Source organism: Chiloscyllium punctatum, chromosome 12, assembly GCF_047496795.1.
Source record: "Chiloscyllium punctatum isolate Juve2018m chromosome 12, sChiPun1.3, whole genome shotgun sequence".
NCBI classification, from domain to species: Eukaryota; Metazoa; Chordata; class Chondrichthyes; order Orectolobiformes; family Hemiscylliidae; genus Chiloscyllium; species Chiloscyllium punctatum.
Genome location: NC_092750.1, coordinates 86,861,897 through 86,887,554, shown reverse-complemented (window position 1 = coordinate 86,887,554; position 25,658 = coordinate 86,861,897). Strand labels below are relative to the sequence as shown.

The window sequence follows — 25,658 nt, the reverse complement described above, 5'->3', positions numbered from 1 at the left end:
CCCTTCTCACTCTGTCACTTGTAATGGTTTGCTTGGCCTGTAATGGGCTTTGTTTAGAAATATTCAATTGGTTACACAAATGGTTTACTGCTGGTGATTATATGTCTAGATTAGAGTAGTGCTGGAAAAGCACAACAGGTCAGGCAGGATCCGAGGAGCTGGAAATCAACGTTTTGGCAAAAGGCCTTTTCCAGCACCACTCTAACCTAGGCTCTGGCTTCCAGCATCTGCGGTCCTCACTTTTGCACTGCTGGTTATGTTAACCAAAAGCAAAATGGCGTAATGATGATTTTGATGGTGGGAAGGTTGGTGTGATCACATTTCTGGGTCAGAGAAATGGGGAAAAAGAATGCTTCACAGCTCATAGAACGAGAACTGAAAAGCAGTTAAATCAAATCAAAGGTTCAGACAGGGAGGGAATATTTCCCTGGAGTTTGAGGAGCTGGAAAGTGATGGTGTCTGGGAATAGACAGGATTTTGTTTTACAAAGTTTGAAAGCTTTAAAACTTTAATATTCAAACAGTTCATTTTATTTTCTTTAATTTTATTTGCGGTGCAAAAAGCTCTTACAACGTTTTAAAACCAAAATTTACAAACCTTGTGTTAAAGATAAATGTTAAATAAAATCCATCAAACCATCCCTCACTGAAAACTGTTGTGGAAATGCAATCTCCTGGAGATTCCCTGCCCACTCCTTCCTACCCGGGCTCCATGACTATATACATACCTGGGAGATAGCAGCAGGAGGAGACCATTCAGCCTTTCAATCCTGCTCCACCATTCAATGGGAAACAGCTGACCATCCAGCTCAGTCTCCTGTTCCTGCTGTGTTCCAATCCCTTTTCATGACTTTACCTCGAAGAACTATGTCTAAGTCTTCCTTTGGCTTCACTGCCTTTTGTTCCAGTGATGTTGCTATGTTACTGTGTTGGTGTAAGTAGGGATAATGTGATGGTGCTGCCTCCTGGAGGATGCACTCAGCCTCCCTCATCATCCTGCAGTAACATCAACCGGGTTTCAGCAACTAGAGATAGAAACCATTTCCAGGATATGGGCATCACTGGCTCAGCCAGCATTTATTCCCCATCTCTCGTTACCCTTGAGAAGATGGTAGTGAGCTGCTGTCTTGAACCATTCACAGTCCATTTGGCGCAGAGAGACCGACAATGCTGGGAGGGAGAGTGTTGCAGGATTTTGGCCAAGTGAATCTCCATCTTTGGTTCTTCAAATGTTGTTTAACTTTTTCATGATCTGCACCTGATTTTGAGATTTCAGTCTGCAAATCTTCACTATCTAGCACCCTGTATAAAGGAATATGTACATATTAGAGAATCAGAACAGACAATTCTAGTTTCTCTGGAATACCCTTTTCCCCCTTTCTTCCCCCAAAACTGTAACCCTCCAGCCCACTTACTCTCTCCCACCATTCTGACTCTGCTACCCCTATTGCACACCCTCCCCATTCTCATGGAGTTACTGATAAACAGATCCATGCCACCACTTCCCGTCCCTGGTTAGACTCTGCACCCTTTCTGGGTTCACTTCCTTTCCCTTCAGTTGCTGCAAGTCAATAATGTAACAGCAGAATGAAACAAAAGGAAACAGACAGGGAGATGGCAGATCCTGGACAGAAGAGGAACCTTCAGTCTGGGAGAATGGGTCAGATTCTTCCTTGTTTCCCATTGGTCAATTCCCAGTGTTATGACAAGTTGCGAATGGAACTTGGTCCCATCTAGGCGTAGTGACACTTTGACCCCCCAACTGATCAGTATTATAGGCAGATGCGTCCCTTCTCCTGCCAATCACAGTGTGATATGCTTTCGGTTAGTTATCCCAAAGAACATGCTCCAAAACCCGCCCACATTCTGTACATGTATAGTGCCGTGTTTCCTCACACACATGTGGTTCCTGCCTCAGGGACTGTGGGAGTTGTAGTCCCCATGAAGCCTCTGGAGACCTGTCCCTGGAAAGTGAAAGAAAGTGTGGGCTGGAGGGTGTTGTTTATAGGATATCCATTCAGACACACAGGACATGTGGGCTGTCACTGGGATTTACCGAGACATCTGCTTAGACACCCGGACTTCTGACGTAAGGAATATACATTCAGCCATTTGCGGGGTGGGGAGGTTATTAATGGGCAGCAGATTTTAAGCAGAGGTGGCTCAGTGGCTAGCACTGCTGCTTCATAGCGTCAGCGACCCGGGTCTGATTCCAGCGTTAGGCAACTGTGTGGAGCTTACACATTCTCCCCATGTCTGCATGGTTTTGTTCGGTGCTCCAGTTTCCTCCCACAGTCCAAAGATGTGCAGGTTAGGTGGATTGGTCAGGCCAAATTGCTCACAGGGTCCATGCATGTGCTGGTTTGGTAATTAGCCACGGGAAATGCAGGGTTACAGGGAACGGGTGGGTCTGAATGGGATGGTCATCATAGGGTTGGTGTGGATTAGAGGGATGAATACCCTGTTTCTGCACTATAGGGACTCTATTATATTCTCATGAGGAAGAATGTACTTGTCTCAATGTGTTGTGAATCTGTGGAATTCCCTATTCAAAATGCGGTGGATGCCAAGACAATGAGCAAATTTAATGAAGAGATACAGATTTTTAATTTGCAATGAGATAAAGGGTGAGAGAGAGCAGGCGGGAAAATCCAGCTGAGACCGAGGTGAGCTCAATCATCACCGTATTAAATGGTGGAGCTGGTTCGAAGGGCTGCATTGCCTCTCCTGTGCCCAGGGCTTATATTCTTACGGTAATAACCAGAAAGATGAATCCAAAACTCACCATCTTCACCAAAGGAGATTTTCAGAAACAGCAGGATAGTCAGGTGGATTAGCGTTCCAAACTTAGGTAGTGAGGAATCGTGGAGGAGATAATGGTTTTGCAATTTTAAACTGAGGGGAGACAGTGATTTATGGTTTTAGATTGCGTCGTACATTCACACCGTCCAGAATACTCTGTTGTGAATATCTATCCTGTACTTTATTACAAAGCCAAGGTCACTGACAATGAAACCAAAACACCCAGGAAACATCGCCTCACCTCGTAATCTGATAAAAAGACTTGTCATTAATCTGGTTGAATTTAGAACACAGATGGAACGCGAGAAGATTAAATCCAATCGCAAGATACTGTGCTTAAACAAAGGAGACTACAATAGGATGAGGCAGGAGTTGGCTAATGCAGACTGGAAGCAAAGACTTTACTGTGGGACAGTTCTCAGACAGTGGAGGAATATGAAAGTAATTTTTCAAATTTCTCAGCAAAAGTATATATCAGTGAAAAGGAAGGACTGTAGGAAAAGGATTAATCTGCATGTCTAAGGAAATAAGGGAATCTATCAAATTGAAGTAGAAGACATACAAACTGTCAAAGACCAAGGATAAATTCGGAGATTGGAAAAACTTCAAAGATCTACAGAAAGCATGATGAAATTGGGGATAAAAAGTGATGAGTAGCTATCCCCAGGGCCAGAATAGCAGTTTACACTGCTAGAGGGAAACCTATTGTGTAGGGAACATATGGCCTCTGTAATTGTTGAAGCATTTAACAGTTACCATAGAGATAATCCTGATCAAGTTAAAAATCACAGCACACTCCAAAAGCTTGTACTTCCAAATAATCCTGTTGGACTATAACCTGGTGATGTGTGGTTTTTAACTCTGTCCACCCCACCACCGGCTCCTCCACATCAGAGTCCCGATAGACAGCCCCACGGAAACTGAAGTGCCTGTCAGATACTTGAGGGAGCCACAGGGGTGTGGGGAAGGGTGTGTGGTTTAACCACAAAGTGCTGAACTGAACTAGACTTTCTAACTGCCGTTGCCATGGAGATAATACTGAGAGACAGTCTCTATTCAAGGTCCCAAACCACAAAGGTTTAAGAATGGGAGTGGCACATCCGACAGGCGGGGAGTTACCTGATGCTGCCTGGAGGTGTTTTGTATGTACACTATCCAGGTAACTGCCGTGTCTCATCAATAAAGACTCAAAGAAGACCTCTCAGAGTTCTGTGCCCAGTTATTCCTATCCAGCAGGGTTCAGGAATATGAGCACACAGCAGTCAGTCTTCACAGTGGAGGATACGAAGAATATGCCAGTAATTGATAAAGAGACTGAGGAAGGTGAGGACCTAGATAATAACCATTATCGTGAAACAGTTAGAGCTGGGCAAGCTAATGGAGCTAAAGGTAGACAAGTCTCCTTGCCCTGATGGAATACATCCCAGGATACCAACAGAGTTAGGGGGAGAAATAGCAAATGCACTTAGAGTTATAGAATCCGACAGCAGAGACAGGCCCTTTGGCCCAAACTGGCCCATACCAATCAATGTCCATCCACACTAACCCCATATCCCTGCACTTGGCCCATCTGCCTCTGAAACTTTCCTATCCTTGTATTTGTCCAAATGTCTTTCACTTGTTGTTAATATACCCACCTCAACCACTTCCACTGGCAGCTCATTCCATATCCATACCACCTTTGTGTAGAACACTTGCCCCTCAGTTTCCCATGTATTCTTTCTCCTCTAACTTAAACCGGATGCCCTCCAATCCTTGAGTCCCTGCGAAAAAGACCGAGGCATTCACCTTACCCATGCCTCTCATAGTCTTATACACTACTATAAAATATTCCCCCACAGTTACCTGTGCTCTAAACAAAAAAGTCCTCGCTTGTCCAACCTCTCCCTGTAACTCAGACCCCTGAGACCTGGCATCATCCTTGTAAATTTCTTCTTCACCTTTCCAGTTGAATAACTTAAACTGACACTGCATTCATCACATTTCCAGTGTTTCCCTACGGCGCTGGAACCGATGTGACAACACCAATGGATTACAATCAATGATCAATAATTCACTCCATTACAACAATCCCATTTTCATAGCTTTTTCCATGATGCAGGAATCCTTTGGTCTTTCTGGTTTCATGGCTAATTGTCCTCATACAAAACCAATCTGTGGCTTGACTGTTCCAGGGAAATGTGCCATGATTGTTTAGACTTTCAAAAACCAAGTCCCCACGCTAACATGGACTTCACTGTCTCAGTACTTTTTTCGTCACACGGACATTTGAAATATTAGCCCATGAACAGAATGCAAACCTTTCCTTCCAGATGAAAAGGCCAATGATATTCAGATCGGCACGGATCAAGTAACATGAAGTTCAATTTGAATTTCTCAACTGCAAATCCCCCCATTCAATACTCTATAACAGAGAAAACATAACAGAGAAAACAGAAAGTGCTGGAGATCCTCAGCAGGTCTGGCAGCATCTGAAACGCTGACAGATGCAGGAAACATTGCAGCCTTGAAGAAGTGTTTAGATGATCACACCAGGCATGTGTGCTTGATGACCATTATGGATAAGATGGGGGCAGGGAACCCTTTCTGGAAGGGCCTTGGTGAGACCACACCTGGAATACTGTATACACCTTTGTTCCCCTTTTCCAAGGAAGGCTCTCCTGGTTATTGAGAGAGTGTAAAGGAGGATCACCAGAGGAGTCCTGGGATGTGAAGATGCTGGAAGTCAGAGTCTGTACAATGTGGACCTGGGGAGGTGCAGCAGGTCAGGAAGCATCAGAGGAGCAGAAAGGTTGATGTTTTGGGTCAGGACCCTTTGTCAGTCTTGATAAATAGCCCTGACCCAAAACGTCAACTTTCCAGCCCCATCGTATTCATGCTGGTCATCAAGCACCTATTTATGCTAGTCCCACGTTCTGGCACTCAGCGTGTAACCGATATTGTAGTGCCTGGTGTGATCATCTAAACACTTCTTCAAGGCTGCAATGTTTCCTGCATCTGTCACCATTTCCAGTGCTGCCCGACCTGCCGAGGATCTCCAGCGCTTTTTGTTTGTATTGCAGATTTCCACCATTTTGCTGAAGCACAGAGTCATAGACATGTACACAGCTCCATATTTTGTTGACTCACATTCCTGGGATGTCAGGACTGATGGCTGAAGAGGGACTCAATCTTCGTTTAATCCTCCTTTTCTTTGGCTTTCTGAGCCGCTGACTACATCACTAATATTCTCCCTCCCATTCCCTGTCCTGAATCTGACCCATCTAAGCCTACACTTTCGTTCCCATCCACCTGCCAGACTAGTTACAAACTCACCAACAGAACTGGCAAAAGCCCCCACCAGATTTGTCTCAGCTCTACCCGGGGTAACCGATCAGGCTGGTATAGGTCCCACCCTGAAACAGTCCCAGTGCCTGAAGAATCAAAACCCTTCTGTGGTACACCATTACCCCAGCCACACATCCAGCTGATCTACCTTCTCATTCCTGCTCTCATTAGCACATGGCACTGGGAGTAAGTCTGACATTATTACATTTCAGGAGCTACATTTTAATGTATCTCTGCTCTCCCTATATCCAGCTTTCAGGCCCTCATCCCTCTGTTTAGCGATGTCGTTGGTATCTGTGTGTTGCACAACCACGGCCTGTTTACCCTCCAGCTCCAGAACGTCCTGCAGCCACTCCATGATATCATGGATCTTGGCACCAGGGAGATTACACACCATCCTGGATTCATGTCTGTGGGCACAGAAGTGCCTGGCTGTACCCCTGATTATTGAATCCCCTGTCACTATAGCCCTGCCACTCTCATTCCTCTTGTTCTGATCAGCAGAGCTCTCTGTGGTGTCATGAACCTGGCTGTTGCTGATTTCCCGAGAAGCCACCCACCCATTCCCGCCCTTACAGAATCCCAAGTGGTATACAGTATCTGTATGAGAAGGGGATAACAACGGGGGACTCCTGTACTCACTTCCTGAGCCTTTTACTCGATCTGATGTTCACCCATTCCCTTTCTGCCTGTGTAACCCTCACCTGCAGTGTGACTAACTCACTAAACGTGCTGTCCATAACATTCTCAGTATTGCAGATGCTCCACAGTGAGTCCACTCCCAGCTCCAGCTCTGAAAAGCAGTTTCCCAGTAGCTGCAGATGGGAACACTTGCTGCACAAATAGCCGTCAGGGACACTGGAAGCGGCCCTTATTTCCCACATTGTGCAAGAGGAGCACACCACGGGTCTGAGGGCTCCTGTCACAACGTCTCGCTACATTCATCTAGTTACTTCCATTAAGAGAATTTAAATGAGTGAGCAACCTACACTTCAAACATGTCCATTATAATAACAAAAAATATCTTTACTTAAGCTGATATGTCATACTTTAAAAACTTAAATACTCCACAGGTATCACTGAAAAAATGGCTATTCCCATTTGGACTGTGAATTTCTGAAAGGCCTGAATTAAAACGGAGTTTCAGCTTCACCTTCTCCCTGTCTCACCTCACTATTTACACCCAACTCCAAAACACTCTCATGGAGCCAAGCAGCCCTCACAGTGCAGCCCTGTCATTTTCATTATCTGCTCACACCTACACTGCCCTCAGTCTCCTGTACTGTTCCAATACAACACAATGGGAGCTCAGGGACAGCAAATCATCTTTCAATTCAGCCCTTTAGAACCCCAGAGTCAAAATGGACTTCAGCAGTTTCTGAATGAACAGACAGTTGTCAGAATCTGGAACATTCCACCTGAAATGGTGCTGGAATTTGAGTCCACGAGAAATTTGCAGAGAATTGGAAGTAGGGAGTTTACAGATTAACATTATAAAGTGGATGATTGAGACTAAATCTGACAGTTCCTGCAAAAAGACGAGGTGTAATTTGGATAAATCTGTGCTCTCTCTCGGGCCAATACCTCCTTCCACAGCTGCAGGGCCAAGAATTGAACACATACCCCAAGGGTGATCCAACCATGAACTTGAACATCTTTCTGCTTTTGGCTTGACAAAAATATTGAAGATATGTTCCCACAGACAGAACAGACAAACCTTTCTCGTTCCACAGTTAAATGCCAATGATATTCAGATCCTGATGACTCCGCTGACTGTAGAAACATGTTTTTTGAGATCCCAGTCTCAATTATTCTCAATTAATATTCTATAAAATGAATTCACAAAACAAAGCTCACAGTCAGTGCAAGATGAACAGTGAAGGTAAACACTTCTCTTGGTATGTGTTGGATGTGTAAATGCTCCTCTTCAAATCACCCCACCCCCACCCAGGAAGAGGACAAGTACATGCTCCTTACTGTACTTTGCCCCAAATAAAGATGGTGGCTATAACCAAGGACCTCTCACTGCCTGAGGCCCAAGCCATCTTTCCCTTTGCTGCAAATGTGGGACCAAGAGTTTCTAATTCAGACTAACGACTTGCAGAGTGTAACTAAACCCACCCAGTCTACACTGATACATTCCATCCGGTTTCTGCTGCCACTCTCCCCTTTCCTCCTCCTGCACACACCATGGGTTACCGCAGGTCCAGTGACCCTTCCTCAGAACAGATGACAGCTGGGAAAATTAGAATCCCTTCAGGAAACAGGCCCTTTGGCCCAACAATTCCACACCCACCCTCCGAAGTTTATCCCACCCAGACCCATTCTCCTATTCTATTACTCTCCATTTCCCCCGACCTAATGCACATCCCTGAACCCTACGGGAACCTTAGCTGGGCCAATTCACCGAACCTACAGATCTTTGGGCTACAGGAGATAGGGGTTAAAGAGTAAATAATAGGTGGGGACAGAGCCCAAAGAGACACAGGAACATTTGGAAAGATAAGGGAGTGGGAAGTTGGAAAGTTGTTAAATTTTGAGTGCGAGCAGCAGCTAAGGTAAGACTGTTTGTTTTTAAAAGTACTTACCGGTAGCGGGCAGCGGTGGTTTTTTTCACTCTCTCTTCACAGAAAGAGCGGGAGCAGTAGGGGGAAGTGACGACGACCAGAGAGGCAGCCGAGACCCGGAAGCAGGTAGAGCGTAAGCTTACCTGGGTAGGTTTGTTTCCCCTTTAAAAGCGCACAGCTGAAGAACCCGAGGCACTACGGAGGTAGTGCCTCCCTCCCGCCCTCCTCCTCTAACCTAATAATAAGATCCGTTGTGGTAAGGAGGTAAGTGCCGAATTTTGCTTGTTGTATTCTTTAGACCCAGTTTTTTTTTAAATAAAGGTTAGCTTTAGAGGGATGGCAGTGAAGGCAGTGCAATGTTCCTCCTGCAATATGTATGAGGTGAGGGATGCCATGGACATCCCTGCTGATTACACTTGCAGGAAGTGCACCCATCTCCAGCTCCTCCAAGACCGTGTTAGGGAACTGGAGCTGGAGTTGGATGAACTTCGGATCATTCGGGAGGCAGAGGGGGTCATAGATCGGAGCTATAGGGAAGTAGTAACTCCAAAGATGGCAGATAGATGGGTGACAGTGAGGGGGACTGGGAGGAAGCAGCCAGTGCAGGGACCCCCTGTGGTCGTTCCCCTCAAGAACAAGTATACCGTTTTGGATACTTGTGGGGGGGACGACTTACCAGGGGTAAGTAACGGGGCTCAGGCCTCTGGCACGGAGCCTGTCCCCGCTACTCAGAAGGGAAGGGTGGAGAAGAGCAGAGCAATAATAATTGGGGACTCGATAGTTCGGGGCACAGATAGGCGGTTTTGTGGGAACGAGAGAGACTCACGTTTGGTATGTTGCCTCCCAGGTGCAAGGGTACGTGATGTCTCTGATCGTGTTTTCCGGGTCCTTAAGGGGGAGGGGGAGCAGCCTGAAGTCGTGGTCCATATTGGCACCAATGACATAGGTAGGAGTGCTGAGGATGTTAGACAGGCTTTTAGGGAGCTAGGTTGGAAGCTCAGAGTTAGAACGAACAGAGTTGTTGTCTCTGGTTTGTTACCCGTGCCACGTGATAGAGAGTCGAGGAATAGGGAGAGAGAAGAGTTAAATGCGTGGCTACAGGGATGGTGCAGGAGGGAGGGATTTCGGTACTTGGATAACTGGGGTTCTTTCTGGGGAAGGTGGGACCTCTATAGACAGGATGGTCTGCACCTGAACCTGAGGGGCACCAGTATCCTTGGGGGGAGGTTTGCTAGTGCTCTTGGGGGGGGTTTAAACTAACTCTGCAGGGGCATGGGAACCCAGACTGTAACTTTAGGGTGCAGGACCTGGAGTGTAGGGAGGGTAGGAATATGGTATCAATCTTAAAGGATCGTGCCTGTAAACAGAAGAGTGGCTTGAAGTGTGTATACTTTAATGCCAGAAGTATACGAAATAAGGTAGGTGAACTCGCAGCGTGGGTTGGTACCTGGGACTTCGATGTTGTGGCTATTACGGAGACATGGCTAGATCAGGGACAGGATTGGCTGTTGCAGGTTCCAGGGTTTAAATGTTTTAGTAGGGTCAGAGGTGGGGGTAAAAGAGGGGGGGGTGTGGCTTTGCTTGTCAAAGATAGTATTACAGCGGTGGAAAGGAAGATGGATGAAGATTTGCCATCTGAGGTAGTTTGGGTTGAGGTTAGGAATAGGAGAGGTGAGGTCACCCTGTTAGGAGTCTTTTACAGGCCTCCTAATAGTCCTAGAATCGTTGAAGAAAGGATTGCGAAGATGATTCAGGAGAAGAGTGACAGTAATAGGGTGATTGTTATGGGAGACTTTAACTTTCCTGATATTGATTGGGAAAGCTATAGCTCAAGTTCGTTAGATGGGTCAGTGTTTGTGCAATGTGTGCAGGAGAGTTTCCTGACACAATATGTAGATAAGCCAACAAGAGGTGAGGCCATACTGGATTTGGTTCTGGGTAACGAACCAGGCCAGGTATTAGAACTAGAGGTAGGTGAGCACTTTGGGGACAGTGACCACAATTCGGTGATTTTTACTCTAGTGATGGAGAGGGATAAGTGTGTACTACAGGGCAAGAGTTATAGCTGGGGGCAGGGAAATTATGATGCGTTGAGGCATGACTTAGGATGTGTGGATTGGAAAAGTAGATTCCAAGGCAAGAGCGTAATTGATATGTGGAACTTGTTCAAGGAGCAACTATTGAGTGTCCTTGATAAGTACGTACCTATCAGGCAGGGAGGAAAGGGTCGTGTGAAGGAGCCGTGGTTTAATAAGGAGTTGGAATCCCTTGTTAAATGGAAGAGGGCGGCCTTTGTAAAGATGAGGCGTGAAGGTTCAATAGGGGCGATTGAGAGTTATAAGGTAGCCCGGAAGGACCTGAAGAGAGAGCTAAGAGCAGCAAGGAGGGGACATGAAAGGTCCTTAGTTGGTAGGATTAGGGAAAACCCTAAGGCTTTCTATAGGTATGTTAGGAATAAAAGAATGACTAGGGAAGGAATAGGTCCAATCAAGGATAGTAATGGGAAGTTGCGTGTGGAGGCTGAAGAGATTGGGGAGGCGCTGAATGAATACTTTTCGTCAGTATTCACTCAGGAACAGGACATTGTTGTCGATATGAATACTGAGGCACGAATAAGTAGAATGGATGGCTTTGAGATATGTAGAGAAGAGGTGTTGGAAATTCTGGCAAGGGTGAAAATAGATAAGTCCCCTGGGCCTGATTGCATTTATCCTAGGATTCTCTGGGAAGCAAGGGAGGAGATTGCAGAGCCATTGGCCTTGATTTTTGTGTCCTCTTTGTCTACAGGAGTAGTGCCAGAGGACTGGAGGCTAGCAAACGTGGTTCCCTTGTTCAAGAAGGGGAGTAGGGATAATCCTAGTAACTATAGGCCAGTGAGTCTCACTTCTGTTGTGGGCAAAGTCTTAGAGAGAATTATAAGGGATAGGATTTATGCACATCTGGATAAGAATGATGTGATCAAGGATAGTCAGCATGGTTTTGTGAAGGGCAGGTCGTGCCTCACAAACCTTATTGAATTCTTTGAGAAGGTGACGAAGGAGGTAGATGAGGGGAAAGCGGTAGATGTAGTATATATGGATTTTAGTAAGGCGTTTGATAAGGTCCCCCATGGTAGGCTACTGCAGAAAATACAGAGATATGGCATTGAGGGTGAGTTGGAGGTTTGGATTAGGAATTGGCTCTCTGGAAGAAGACAGAGGGTAGTAGTTGATGGCAAAGATTCATCTTGGAGTGCCGTCACTAGTGGTGTTCCGCAAGGATCTGTTTTGGGACCATTGCTGTTTGTCATTTTTATAAATGACCTGGAGGAAGGGTTAGAAGGTTGGGTGAGCAAGTTTGCGGATGATACGAAAGTCGGAGGAGTTGTAGACAGTGAGGAAGGATATGGCAGGTTACAGCGGGATATAGAGAAGCTGCAGAGCTGGGCAGAAAGGTGGCAGATGGAGTTCAATGTAGCTAAGTGTGAAGTGATTCACTTTGGTAAGAGTAATAAAAAGATGGATTACTGGGCTAATGGTAGACTACTTGGTAGTGTGGAAGAGCAGAGGGATCTTGGTGTCCATGTACACAGATCTCTGAAAGTTGCCACCCAGGTAAATAGTGCAGTGAAGAAGGCATATGGCGTACTGGCTTTTATTGGTAGAGGAATTGAGTTCCGGAGTCCTGAGGTCATGCTGCAGTTGTATAAGACTCTGGTGCGGCCGCTTCTGGAATATTGTGTGCAGTTTTGGTCGCCATACTATAGGAAGGATGTGGAGGCACTGGAACGGGTGCAGAGGAGGTTTACCAGGATGTTGCCTGGTATGGTAGGAAGATCCTATGAGGAAAGGCTGAGGCACTTGGGGTTGTTTTCTTTGGAGAAAAGAAGGTTTAGGGGTGATTTGATAGAGGTGTACAAGATGATTAGGGGGTTAGATAGGGTTGACAGTGAGAACCTTTTTCCGCGTATGGAGTCAGCTATTACAAGGGGGCATAGCTTTAAATTAAGGGGGGGGGTAGATATAGGACTGATGTTAGGGGTAGGTTCTTCACTCAGCGAGTCGTAAGATCATGGAATGCCCTGCCAGTAGCAGTAGTGGACTCTCCCTCTTTATGGGTATTTAAGCGGACATTGGATAGGTATATGGAGGATAGTGGGTTAGTGTAGGTTAGGTGGGCTTTGATCGGCGCAACATCGAGGGCCGAAGGGCCTGTACTGCGCTGTATTGTTCTATGTTCTATGTTCTATGTAATGGAGGAGACAGGAACCTTCTAGCATTTCAGTGGCAGTGGTGGAAATGGTAGCTACATTGTGCCTGCAAAAAATACCTTGAGCTTCCAGTTGCCTGCTCTTTAACACACAAGACTGTTCCCTGTCCAACATCTCTGTCTCATGCTTACTGCAGTGTTCCAGTGAAGCTTGATGCAAGCTGGAAGAACACTTCAGAACATACTAAATGGCTTCCTATTTCAAGGGTTGCAATCTCCCCTCACATGTTGTTAACAATGCCTTCCAGTGTATCTCCTCCACTTCCCACACCACTGCCCTTGAACTCCACCCCGTCAAATTCAACTAAGATGGAACCCCACCATCCTCACCTTCCACCATCAGATCCAAACACCTGAGATATATTTCCCTCCCCACCCCTTTCATACCTTCTGTGACTTCCACTTTAGATCCACACTCCCCACCAACCCACTCTTCACTCCAGGCACCTTTGCTTGCCACTGCAAGAGATGGAAAATCTTTGCCCAAACCCTCCCTTTAACTCCATCCAAGGCACCACTGGATCCTCCCACATCCAGCAGACATTTCCCTGCCCACCCAAACACCTCAAATTGTGGAATATTTCAGAGAACATATCTGGGACACATGCACCAACCAAACCCACCGCCCTGTGGCCGACCATTTCGGCTACCCCCCACTCCCTCCGCCACCATGCTGCCAAGGACATGCAAGTCCTCCATCCCCAAATCCGAGCCACCCAACATCTGGAGGAAGAACACCTCATCTTTGCCCCCTACCCCACATACCAGGCCTTGTTATTACGTAGCCTACCATTACACATTACCTATGGTTAGCCACTAACAGTCCCCATAAACAGCTATTCACCTCCCCCCCCCCCCATCCGATCGTTATTCAGTCCTTTGTCCAACTGCTCCTCTCTCTCTCTTTGGACTCTATCCCCACCTATCATTTACTCCTTAACCCCTACCTTCTGCATAAAAACAGACTTTTTTTCTCAGTAACGTCAGTTCCTGAGGAAGCGTCACTGGATCGAAAATGCGAACTGATTTCTTTTCACAGATGCTGCCAGATCTGCTGAGCATTTCCAGTACCTTCTGGTTGTTGTGTGTGATTTACAGCATCCGCAGTTCTTCTGGTTCTAATTTACCCGGAGTATCTAATTCAGGTCCAGCAGAATGAAACAGTGTTTATCAACCTTCCCAGTCCACACTAACTCCATCTCTCTCCCAGTATCTGCTGTCTCTCTCACTCCTTCACATTCAGTCCCCCCTCACAGTGACACTGCGCCTGCAAAGCTGATGGTCATGTGTTGGCCTGCTGGACCCACCCCTCATTCACTCCCATTGGCTGGAGGATCACGCCAACTCTCCTATTGGTCTGAAGCTGTGTCAATCAGCCAGGCCCCATTGTGACATGAGTGGTGGGATCCTCCCAGGTGCATCAGAGGCTGAGGGGTGACCTCATACAGGTTTATAAAACCATGAGGGTCATGGGTAGGATAAATAGACAAGGTCATTTCCCTGGGGTCGGGGAGTCGAGAATGAGAGGGTGTAGGTTTAAGGTGAGAGGGGAAGGATTTAAAATGGATCTGAGGGGCATTTTTTTCCCCACTGAGGTTGGTGCGTGTATGGAGTCTTCTGTCAGGAAGTGGAGGATGTTGGTACAATTATACCATTTGGCATCTGGATGGGTATATGTATAGGAAGGGTGTAGAGTGATACGTGCCAAGTGTTTGCAAAAGGGACAAGATTAGATTGGGATATCTGGTCAGAATGGCCCAGTTTAACCAAAGGGTTTTGTTTTCATGCTGTACATCTCTACGGCTCTGCCCTGTGATGAGCTTCATCATTCACAGTGAATGGGTCAGTGTCACAGAGGACAGGGGCTGAGGGCTATTCAGCCCATTGGGGCTGTACACTCTCCCTCTGGAGATGGTACCAGTCAGTCCCAACTCACCTCCCATTTGGACAGAGCCCTCCAAATCCTTCCTTAAAAATGTTAAATTTCAAATTTGTTTAGACAATAATTACTGAATCTGCATCCAGCTGTTGGTCAAACTGTTCCAGATGCTCAGAACTTAGTGAGTAAAATAATCTTCACATTTTTCTTTGCATTATTTGCCAGTTACCTGAAAATAGTTACTAAAAATTGTGACGTTAAAAATTTCTCACTCTGTCTCTCTGTAAATGAAATACCCTGGAAACAAATCAACTCCTGGTCGAAATCACTGCTTAACCTTCTCAGCTCCAAGGAGAATTGTCAGACCTTCTGCTAACTCTCCATAAAAGAGAAACCTATCTTAATTTTAATTTATTAGTGCCATAGAGATGTACAGCACAGAAACAGACCCTTCAGTCCAACTTGTCCATGCTGACCAGATATCCTAAATTAATCTCGGCCCATATGCCAACAGTTGGCCCATATCCTTCTAAACCTTTCCCAATCACAAATCCAATGAGATGCCTTTTAAATGTTGTAACTGTACCAGCCTCCACACTTTCTCTGGCAGCTCATTCCATACACGTACCATGTTCAGCTTGAAACTTTGCCCCTAATATCCCTTTTCAATCTTTTCCCTCATGCCTGTGCTTTCTGGTGTTGGACTCACCTAAACAGGAATAAGACCCTGGCTGTTTACCCTATCCATGTCCCTCACGATTTTATCAAACTCTACGGTCACCTCTCAGCATCCGATTCTCCAGTGAAAACAGCCTCAGTCTATTCAGCCTCTCCCGATAGCTCAATCCCTCAACCCTGGCAACATCTTTGCATTATTTCTGAATCCTTTCAAGTTTAACAATATCATTTCGATAGCAGAGAGAGCAGGACTGAAAGCAGAATTCCAGAAGTGGCTGAATGAATGTCCTGTACAGCCGCAAAATGACGTCACAACTCCTGTACTCAATGCACTGACCAATAAAGGCAAGTACACCAAACACTTTCTTCACTACCCTGCCTATCTATGATTCCACTTTCAAGGAACTATGAACCTGCACTCCAAGATCTCTTTGTTCAGCAACAATCACCAGGACCTTCCCATTAAGTGTAGAAGTCCTGCCCTGATTTGCTTTTCCAAAATGCAGAAACTCATATTTATCTAAATTAAACTGAATCTGCCACTCCTCAGCACATTTGATTGGAGTCTCATTGTACTCTCGGGTAACTTTGCTGTCCACTGCACCTCCAATTTTGGTGTCTATTGTAAACCTACTAACCATAGCTCCTATATTCACATAGAAATCATTTATATAAATGGCAAAAAGCAGTGGACCCAGTACACAGCCTGACAGCATATTGGTCATCACAGGCTTCCTGTCCAAAAAGTACCCTCCACTCTGACACTGACTTCTCAGCAAGGTTAGTGCTCATGGCATACAGGGAGATCTAACCATTTGGATACAGAACTGGCTCTTCACACTGGAGGCCTGTGACTAGTGGACTGTTACAAGGATCACTCCTGGATCCACTACCTTTCATCATTTATATCAATGACTTGGATGTGAACATTGGAGGTATAGTTAGTGAGATGACACCAAAACTGGAGGTGTAGTGGACAGTGATAAACAGTACATCAGAGTACAATGGGATCTTGATCAGATGGGTGAATGGGCTGAGGATTGGCATTTTGGAAACTCAAATCTTAGCAGGTCTTATACACTTAATGGTAAGGTCCTGGTGAGTGTTACTGAACAAAGAATCCTTGGAGTGCAGGTAGATAGGATAGTGAAGGCGGCATTTGGTATGCTTTCCTTTATCGGACAAAGTATTGAGTACAGGAGTTGTGAGGTCATGTTGTGGCTGTACAGGACATTGGTTAGGCCACTTTTGGAACGTTGTGTACAAATCTGGTCTCCCTCCTATTGGAAGGATGTTGTGAAACTTGAAAGGGTTCAGAAAAGATTTACAAGACCTTTGCCAGGGTTGGAGGATTTGAGTTAGGCTGGGGGGTTGAATAGAGGTTGAATAGATTGGGGCTGTTTTCCCTGCAGCGTCGGAGGCTGAGAGGTGATCTTATCTATGTATATAAAAACCTGAGATGGATTGATATGATAAATAGACAAAGTCTTTTCCCTGGCGTGGGGGTTCCCAGCACAAGAGGGCATAGGTTTATAGTACGAGGGCAAGACTTTAAAGAGACTTGAGAGACAACGTTTTCACACAGAGGGTGGGACGTGTATGGAATGAGCTGTCAGAGGAAGTGGTGGAGGCCATTACGATTGCAACATTTAAAAGGCATCTTCATGTGTATATGAATAGGAAGGATATGGGCCGGGTGCTGACAGGTGGGACTAGATTGCATTGGGATATCTGATCAGCATGTACTGGTCGGACTGACGGGTCTCTGTTTCTGTGCTGTCCATCTATGACTGTTTGACCTTCCAGCCAATTCCGTATCCAAACAGCTAGTTCTGACAGAATTCTATGGTACTGAACCTGCTAACCAGTGTGTTATGTGAAACCTTGTGTCTTTCTCAAGTCCAAGGTACTGATTTCAATGCACAAAGCTATGCTGACTCTCCCTAATATTTTCTTGCTTTTCCAATGACATGTAAATCCCGTCCCTAAGAATCCCTTCCAACAACTTCTTTGCCACTGACTTCAGGCTCACCGGTCTATAGTTCCCTGGCTTTTCCTTACCACCTTTCTCAAATAATGGGACAAATCTTCCAGCACCTCACATGTGGCGATCAATGATACAAATATCACAGTGAGGGGCCCAGCAAAAGCTTCTCTAATTACCTACAAAGTTCTGGGATATACATGATTAAATTCCAGGGATTTATCCACTTTTATGCATTTTAAGACATCCAGTACTCCTCCTCTTTAATATGTACACTCGCCAAGTTATCACTATTTATTTCTCCAACTTCTCTAACTTCCACATCCCCTTTCAGTAAAAACTGACATGAAATACTTACAGAATCTCTCCCACCTCCTGCTGTTCCATAGACAGTCTTGTTGATCATTGAGGGTCACTATTCTCTGCCTAGTTATTCTTTTGTCTTTAGTGTATTTGTAGAATCTCTTTGGATTCTCCTTAAACCTTTTTCCCAAAGCTATCTCATGTCCCCTTTTTCGCCTCCTGGTTTCCCGCGAGTATACTCCTACTGCCCTTATAGTCCCCTAGGGACTCACTCAAACCCCATGGTCTGTACCTGCCATATCTTCCCTTCATTTTCTTGACCACAGCCTCAATTTCTCAGGTCATGCAGCATTCTCGACGCCTCCCAGCCTTGGCCTTAACAGGAACATACTGTCTGTGTACTCTCATTGTCGTAGGCCTATGGAGGATGTGGCAGATGATGACAGAGAAACAATCATTATCAGTAAAGAGGGAGTGTTGGGAAAGCGAACAACTCATCCTTATCTCTGTAATTCCTCTCTAGCCTCACTATCTCTGGCATCAAAGACATCTCAATCTCTGCAACATCCTCCAATCTCTAATCTCCTCCAGTCTCAACACACTCTCTATCTTTCATCTTGTCCACCCTCTCAAATCTCGGTGATGTGCCTTTCTTTAATTCCAGCCTTCAAGATAACCCATTTTTATTTCAGATTCCTGCACCCAGAGATCCACAATGTCCCGCTTAACCTCTGTCACATTTTTCCTCCAAAAAACATTATTTAATCACGTATCATCTATTCTAATATCACCTTCTCTGACCTGGTTTCTATTGTGGCTTGTCATATTCCTATATTACGCGTTTGTGGTCTACATGAAAAAACCGGTTTGTGGTCCATTGGATTTATGCTGTAAAGAAATCTCCCAGCTAACTATTTTAATCCCATTTTCAAGCACAGAGCCCATAGACCTGTCAGCCTTGGCCTTGCAAGTGTGTTCTGAAATAGATTTTAAATGCCTTCAGGATTTCTGTCTCTCACTCTCTTCCAGACAGTGAGGTTTAATGCAACTGTTGCTCTATGCTATCACCCACAGGAACACAGAGCAGCTGGGTCTGTGCGAACCACAGATCGCCCACACATTGTGAAGGATGGCAGGGTCCCTGATAGGGGGCACAGGAGATTTACCAGGATGGTTCAAGGAATGGGGGATTTTAGTTGCAGAATTTGTGGGCCTTTTTTAACATTAATTGTTCACGTGACATGTGTGTTGCTAATACACATCAAGAATAACCATCCGCAATTAATGGACTCTCCTTTTCAACCTCTCCCCTTGCCTGCGCTGTGGTAATATTCAGGTTAACCACTACCAGACATCTCTCTCTCATGAGAGAGCAGTCCTATGGTCGGGGAGGACAATGCTGACTTGATCTTTTACACAGTGATGCCACTGTGCCTCGAGGGTGGGGAAAGGGAATGCTGAAGGTGGTGGATGGGAACTCACTCGGGTACAGTACTTTATCCTGGAGGCTGTTCACTTTCTTTAATATTGTTGGGGGGGGGGGGGTGCACTGATGCAGGCAAGTGGAGAATGTTCCAACACAACCCTGATGTGTACCTTATAGAGAGCAAACAGACATTGGGGAATCAGGGGTTTGGGGTGTTCTCCTTGTAGCAAAAGAAATTTGGGGAGCTGTGACAAAGTGGTTTACAAAAGTTACGCATTATTATAATAAACCTTAGACCCTTCAGCTCATTATACAAGGATTCCAGGACACATGTTGAAGATTTGGGAAGATCTATTGAAAGGATGGTTTGTTTCAAGGGAGAACTTTTATTCAGCAAATGGTATTGATCTGGAACACAATACGAATATCCAGGCCCTGATGTATTGAGTAATTCTGTCAGTTTGGCGTTACAGTGACTGAGATTACCATCTGAATATCTGCCTATAATACAAGTTTATAAAATCCGTCACTGTCAGTTCAAGTTTGAAACTCATACAATCCCTTCCTCCTGGCCCAGGAGGACTGTACACATTACCCCTGGTGGAGGTCAGCAGGCTCTTCAAGGGCAAATCTATGTGGGTTTCTATGAGTTTCCACCTTGGGACTTCATGTGACTGAACATGGGACAGAATATCCCAAGATTCAGTGAGATATGGAGAGCAGGATTTGCTTCCTTTTCTTTCCTTCCGTGCTGCCGCTGTGACTCCTCAATATGACATGGGGTGTGAAAGGCTCATGCACCTTGATGGGCAAGAGGTCTCCATTCTCACCAAGGGGCAACAAGATCCTCCCAGTCATGAAACAGAGTATCCCTGAAAGATAGCAACTGTGCATGCTTCCCACTGCCCAGTGCTCTTAGTACATGTTTCGAATTATGAGGGGGGAATCTCCTAGAAAAGGCATAACAGGAAAGTTCCAAAAGGATTATAAACAGTTTTCAGAGAGATATTCACAAGAAACTTGGGCAACAAGTTGGCAAATAGAGTATAACTTGGGATAAACTGTAGAAAGCTGCATCACAAAGGGACTGGGGGAAAATGAGCAGGAAACAGAAAGCGAGCACACAGTTACAACAGGGAATCAGGAAAGGGAATGGAATACTGTCCCTTATTTCAAAGAGTTTGCAATATAAGAGTTTGGAGTATATACCTTAGGGCAACTAAACAAATGACAAGTGAGACCACATCTGGAGTAACGTGAACAGATTTGGTCACTTTAGTTCATGAAATAGAGCAGTTTATTGGAGGCATTTCAGAGAAGATCCATTGGGATGATCCCTGTTTTGAAGGGATTATCCTGTAAGCAAAGGGTGAACAAGTTGGGAATCTACTCACTGGACTTTGGAAGAATGAGAGGTGATCCCTTTGAAACATACAGGATTCTGTCAAGGTTTGACAGGGTAAATATGGAGAGGATGTGTCCCATTACGGTGAGTCTTGAACCAGATTCTGGATCAGTCGCGGAATCAAGGGTTCTGTTTCAGATTTCTCAAGTTAAAGGCAACACCAACACAGGTTAGGGTTTCAGTAGCAATGGAGCTGGAGTGAGAAGGAGATAAGCAACGTTTTAGAGATTGGAATTCCTGGTGTTTGTGATTGTGTAGATGTCTGATCAGAAGGTCACCTTGGGGTCAGATATGAGAGCAATATTGTGAAGAGTGTAGTTCTGCCTCAGACACTTCCCAGTGAGAGGGAGGGACACAGCAGTAAGGGAAATGAATTTGGAATAGCAACTGAAGGCAATGGGTTTAACAATGACAGTGTATCATTGGAGTGAATTGCAGCTAATCGAAGCGTGGTAAGCAGTTTGATAACTGAGTAATAGTGGAGTAATGGAGAGGGATGATGGGGAGGGAGAGCTGGACATTGTCAGTGTACATGTGAAACTTAACAGTGCTTTTGGGCGATGTTATCTCCTGGCAGTATGTAGGTCAGAAACAGGACGGACCAAGGATAGACCCTGGAGGGACACCAAATACAAGGAATTCAGAAAGGAAACGGAGAGTGGAGACGGAGCAGGATTTTCCAACGATGGTGAGGTCAAATATTAGGTTTTAGGAGAATGGGAGAGAAGGACATAACCAGAAAAGACAGACAGACAGATCATGGAACAATATCTGTGAATTGCAAGTGGGGGGGGGGGAGGTGACCGTGGTGGAGGGAGGGAGGGCGGTGACAAGCAGGAGGATGAGACAGTTTTGGAATGTCCATGATTTAGCTACACGAGGGTAAATGGTCAAGATGACCTCTAATAAGGCTTGACAAGGGACTCGAAATGCAAGTTTAGGACTAAAATGAGGAGCACTCTTGTGAGGCAGTTTGGCTCGGTGGGCTAGTGGAGAGGGAGGAAAGAAGCAGAGGCAGCTGATTGGATTGTCTCAATGTTATAGACAGAGAAACTCCATGTGCTCCTCACTCTTGTTGTTGGAGGGGAGGATGGAGGAGACAGGATAATGGACAGTGTTTTTATGTCCAAAACAATAAACAAAACCTGTGATAGTGATTCTAAAAATAAGTGAACAAACCTGTCGTATTTATCATTTATCAAGAATATTAAAATATACAACTGAACTTCAGGTTTGAATCCCAAATCGGTAGAGGGTGGCTCTGAATTTAAGAAAAAAAATAACTGGAATGAAGAATCTACTGTTGGCCACGGAACCATTGGGGATGTTTTTCTGCCATTGACAATGTCCTTGAGGGAAAGAAACCCGACAGTGGCCCATCAAGTTACTCATTGTATTAATCACTGCACAGTCTCAACAAAGGAATGAAACTGGATGGACCACATTACATCTACCAATGCACTGGAAAATACAACACAATCAGCCCTCTTGACCCTGCAACTTCTGTCTCACTGTGGGCCAACAACAGCAGCAGAACTGTACTCCAGCCCAATCTGAAATCTCATGGCCTGATATCCCCCACTTAACCATTAACATCAAGCCAGGGGAATCAACCCTGGTTCAATGGTGAATGCAGGAGGGCATGTCAGGAACAGTACCAGGCAGACCTAAAAATGAGGTGCCAACCTGGTGCAGCTACCAAACTTGCATGCCAAACAGCACAAGCAACACTAAATAGAACTAAGTGATCCCATAACCAACAGATTAGATCGGAGTTCTGCAGTTCTGCCACACCTAGTCAAGAATAGTGATGGACAATTAAACTCCTCACTGGAGGAACCATCACAGATATCCCCACCCTTACCGATGGAGGGGTCTCACACATTCATGCAACAGATAAGAGGACAGCATTAGCAGCGCTTTTCAGCCAGCAGTGCCAGGTGGATGAGCCTTCTCCATTGGTCCCTCACATCACAGATATGAATCAACTTGGCTGAAAACTCATTTCAAATCAGATCAAGAAATGGATAAGCAGTGTAAATGTATGGGCCCTGCCAATATTCTGGCAATAATACTGTTGGCTGTGCTCCAGAATCTGCTGCCCACGAAGGCAAGTACTGTTCCAGCACTGGCGCCTACCGACTTTGTGGAACATTGCTCAGGGATGTTCCAACACAACACAGGGCAGATCCAACTCAGCCAATTGTCCTCCATCAGTCCACACTCACTCAGCAGTGAGGTGATGGAAGGTGTCATCAACAGTGCTGTCAAGCAACTGCTCAGCAATAACCTGCTCAGCGATGCCCAGTTTGGGTTCTGCCAGGGCCACTCAGTTCCTGAGCTTGTTGCAGACTTGATTCACAAACTGACAAACAGCTGAATGAGGTGAGGATGACAGGCCAGACCCCCTCCAGGTCCACTATTTCGACTTCAGTGATATCACCTGACCTCACCACAGTCTCAGCTCATTTGCTGAAACTCTCATTCATTCCTTTTGTTAACTCTAGATTTCACTATCTAAACCCACTCCTGGCCAGCATCCCACATTCACCCTCCCGATAATCTCAAGAATATTGAAAACACTACTGCCGAACTGCTCACTTGTACCAAAACTTGCTGATCAATCAAAAGACTCCCATTTATAAGCAACAACCATTTACTTTCGCACCTTTGAATTAATTCCTGGCTGTAATCATTCCTATCTCCCTGCACCACACACCCTTTCATATCTCAATAACTCATTTTAGTTCAGACTCTCAATGATGTGTTTATTTTTGAGTTCTCCTGTGTGAATGTTTCTATAGACTCCAAGGGAACTTGGTCTGGAATCCCCACTCTAACTCTCTAAGATCTACTTTCTTCCTTTAAGGCATTCTTGAAAAACTGCTTATTTGGCAATGGTTTTGGTTACTGTACACAATATTCTCCATCTGTAGCCTTATGTCCAAACTTCTCAATAATATTTTTGTGAAATTAAAACCATGATGATTTGCACAGATATCTTCTACTCTTCAATATCGCTGAGTGAATAATCTGTAACGTCTCTTACCCAACCACGTTGTGGGAGCACCTTCACCATACAAACTGCAGCAGTACAAGTCAGTCAAACATCACCCTCTCCACTGGCAACCAGGCTTTGGCATTGATCACTGGTTTCTGTGGAAGGAGAAATACACAGTTGATGTTTGAGGGAGTACAACATGAATTACAGGGAATGAAAATGGTGCAGAATTTGACTGTCAGAAATTGAAGGAAAATGCACTCGCTTATTGGAAAAAAGAATTCTTGACTGTCAAAGATATTGTGGAAAAAATAACCTGATAATCGAACAGCGTATGGTCAGGAGCCAAGCAGCAGTGGACAATTCATTTACCTTCCTGAAGAAGGGCTTCTGCCCAAAACGTCGATTCTCCTGCTCCTCGGATGCTGCCTGGCCTGCTGTGTTTTTCCAGCTCTACATTTTTGAATTCATTTACAAAACAGCTGTGAAAGTAATAGTAAAATACTATACAGAGCAAAAATACACCCATGAGAGACTGAGGAAGCTAGATAATGAACAAGTGGACATCAGAGAACCCAGAGGTGAACCAGAGCAGAGTTCACTTTTATGATCCCACAGTCAAAGATGTCTAGCACAAAAACAGGCTTTTTCGGTCCAACCTATGCCAACCAGATATCCTAGCTTAATCTATCTAAATTAAATCCTATCTGCCACTCCTCAGCCCATTGGCCCATCTGACCAATATCCCACTGTACTCTGAGATAACCTTCTTCATTGTCCACAATACCTCCAATTTTGGGGTCACCTGCAAACTTACTAACTATACGGCCTCTATTCACATCCAAATCATTTAAATGAATGACGAAACAAATCCAGAAAAAAAAAAATCAATTTCTGTGGGTTTGAATGTGCTCTGTGTAAATCCTGCCCTATGACTCTTTTTACCAGGGAAGGCTGCACACACATCCCTCTGAACTTTGCCCCCTACAAAGATGGCGGCCGCGCACGTGTCCAGTGACTCATTGCCCCGAATAAAGATGGCGGCGCTCACTCGGGCCGATTACTCAACGAGGCATTTTCCCATTTGCTGCAAAAACGGAACTGTAAGTTTCAAATTTGTATTTTCCGATGTGTACCAAATGATTGTAAAACCTCTCAGACCATACCAACACCATTTCCCTCGCGCTTCCTGCTGTTTATTTCTTTCCTTACCGACAGCTCTCCGCACACACACACTCTGAACATCCGCGCCCACCGCGAGGATGATCACGTGGTATAGTCTAGTCCCGCCCTCATTCACTGATTGGCCGGAGGACCAACTGCCCCGCCAGGTCCTCCAGCTCCGCCCCTGCCTTTCCATTGGTCCGCCGCTGACATCAATCACTTCTTCGGTCCAACCTGTCTATGACAACCAGCTGTCCTAACCTAAACTATCTAAATTAAATCCTATCTGCCACTCCTCAGCCCACTGGCCCATCTGATCAATATCCCACTGTACTCTGAGATAACCTTCTTCATTGTCCACAAACCAACTGTTGGCTGGAGCTTGCACACGGCTTTTGTTGCTGTTTATCAGTTACAAGAGTGAGGGACAAAGTTAAAAATCACACAACCACCTGATGAAGGACCAGCAACATAGTGCTTCCAAATTAACCTGTTGGACTATAACCTGGTGTTCTGTGAATTTTAATTTTGTCCCTCCTAATCCAACACCAGCCCCTGCAACAAGCACCAAGACGTGGCTTGGCTGGCGGTGAGAAGGGCTCTGCCTGTGAGATCCTTTATGCACGCGCGGACTCTCTGCCGCACCGCACGCTGTCCTCGAAGTGGCTGCGGGGGGGAAGAGACTGTCACACACCTCCTTCTGGAATGTGCCTATGCAGAGGAAGTCTGGAGAGGAATGCAGTGGTGCTTGTCGAGGTTCGTCCCGAGCAGCGCCGTGACGCAGGACTCCGTGCTCTACAGCCTGTTCCCCGGGACTCACACCGAGACGAACATTAACTGCGCCTAGAGGATCATCAACTCAGTGAAGGACGCTC

At 45.5% G+C, this 25,658-nt stretch overlaps 1 long non-coding RNA gene across 1 annotated transcript; it reads right to left on the bottom strand.

The window, feature by feature from the left end:
* Positions 1–532: 532 nt before the first annotated feature.
* On the bottom strand, positions 533–24,884 carry LOC140483957 (uncharacterized). The gene is made up of 3 exons (XR_011962093.1): positions 24,832–24,884; positions 23,668–23,774; positions 533–1,301 (listed from the first exon to the last, which is right to left on the bottom strand). It is a non-coding gene; the product is annotated as an uncharacterized lncRNA (long non-coding RNA).
* Positions 24,885–25,658: the final 774 nt, after the last annotated feature.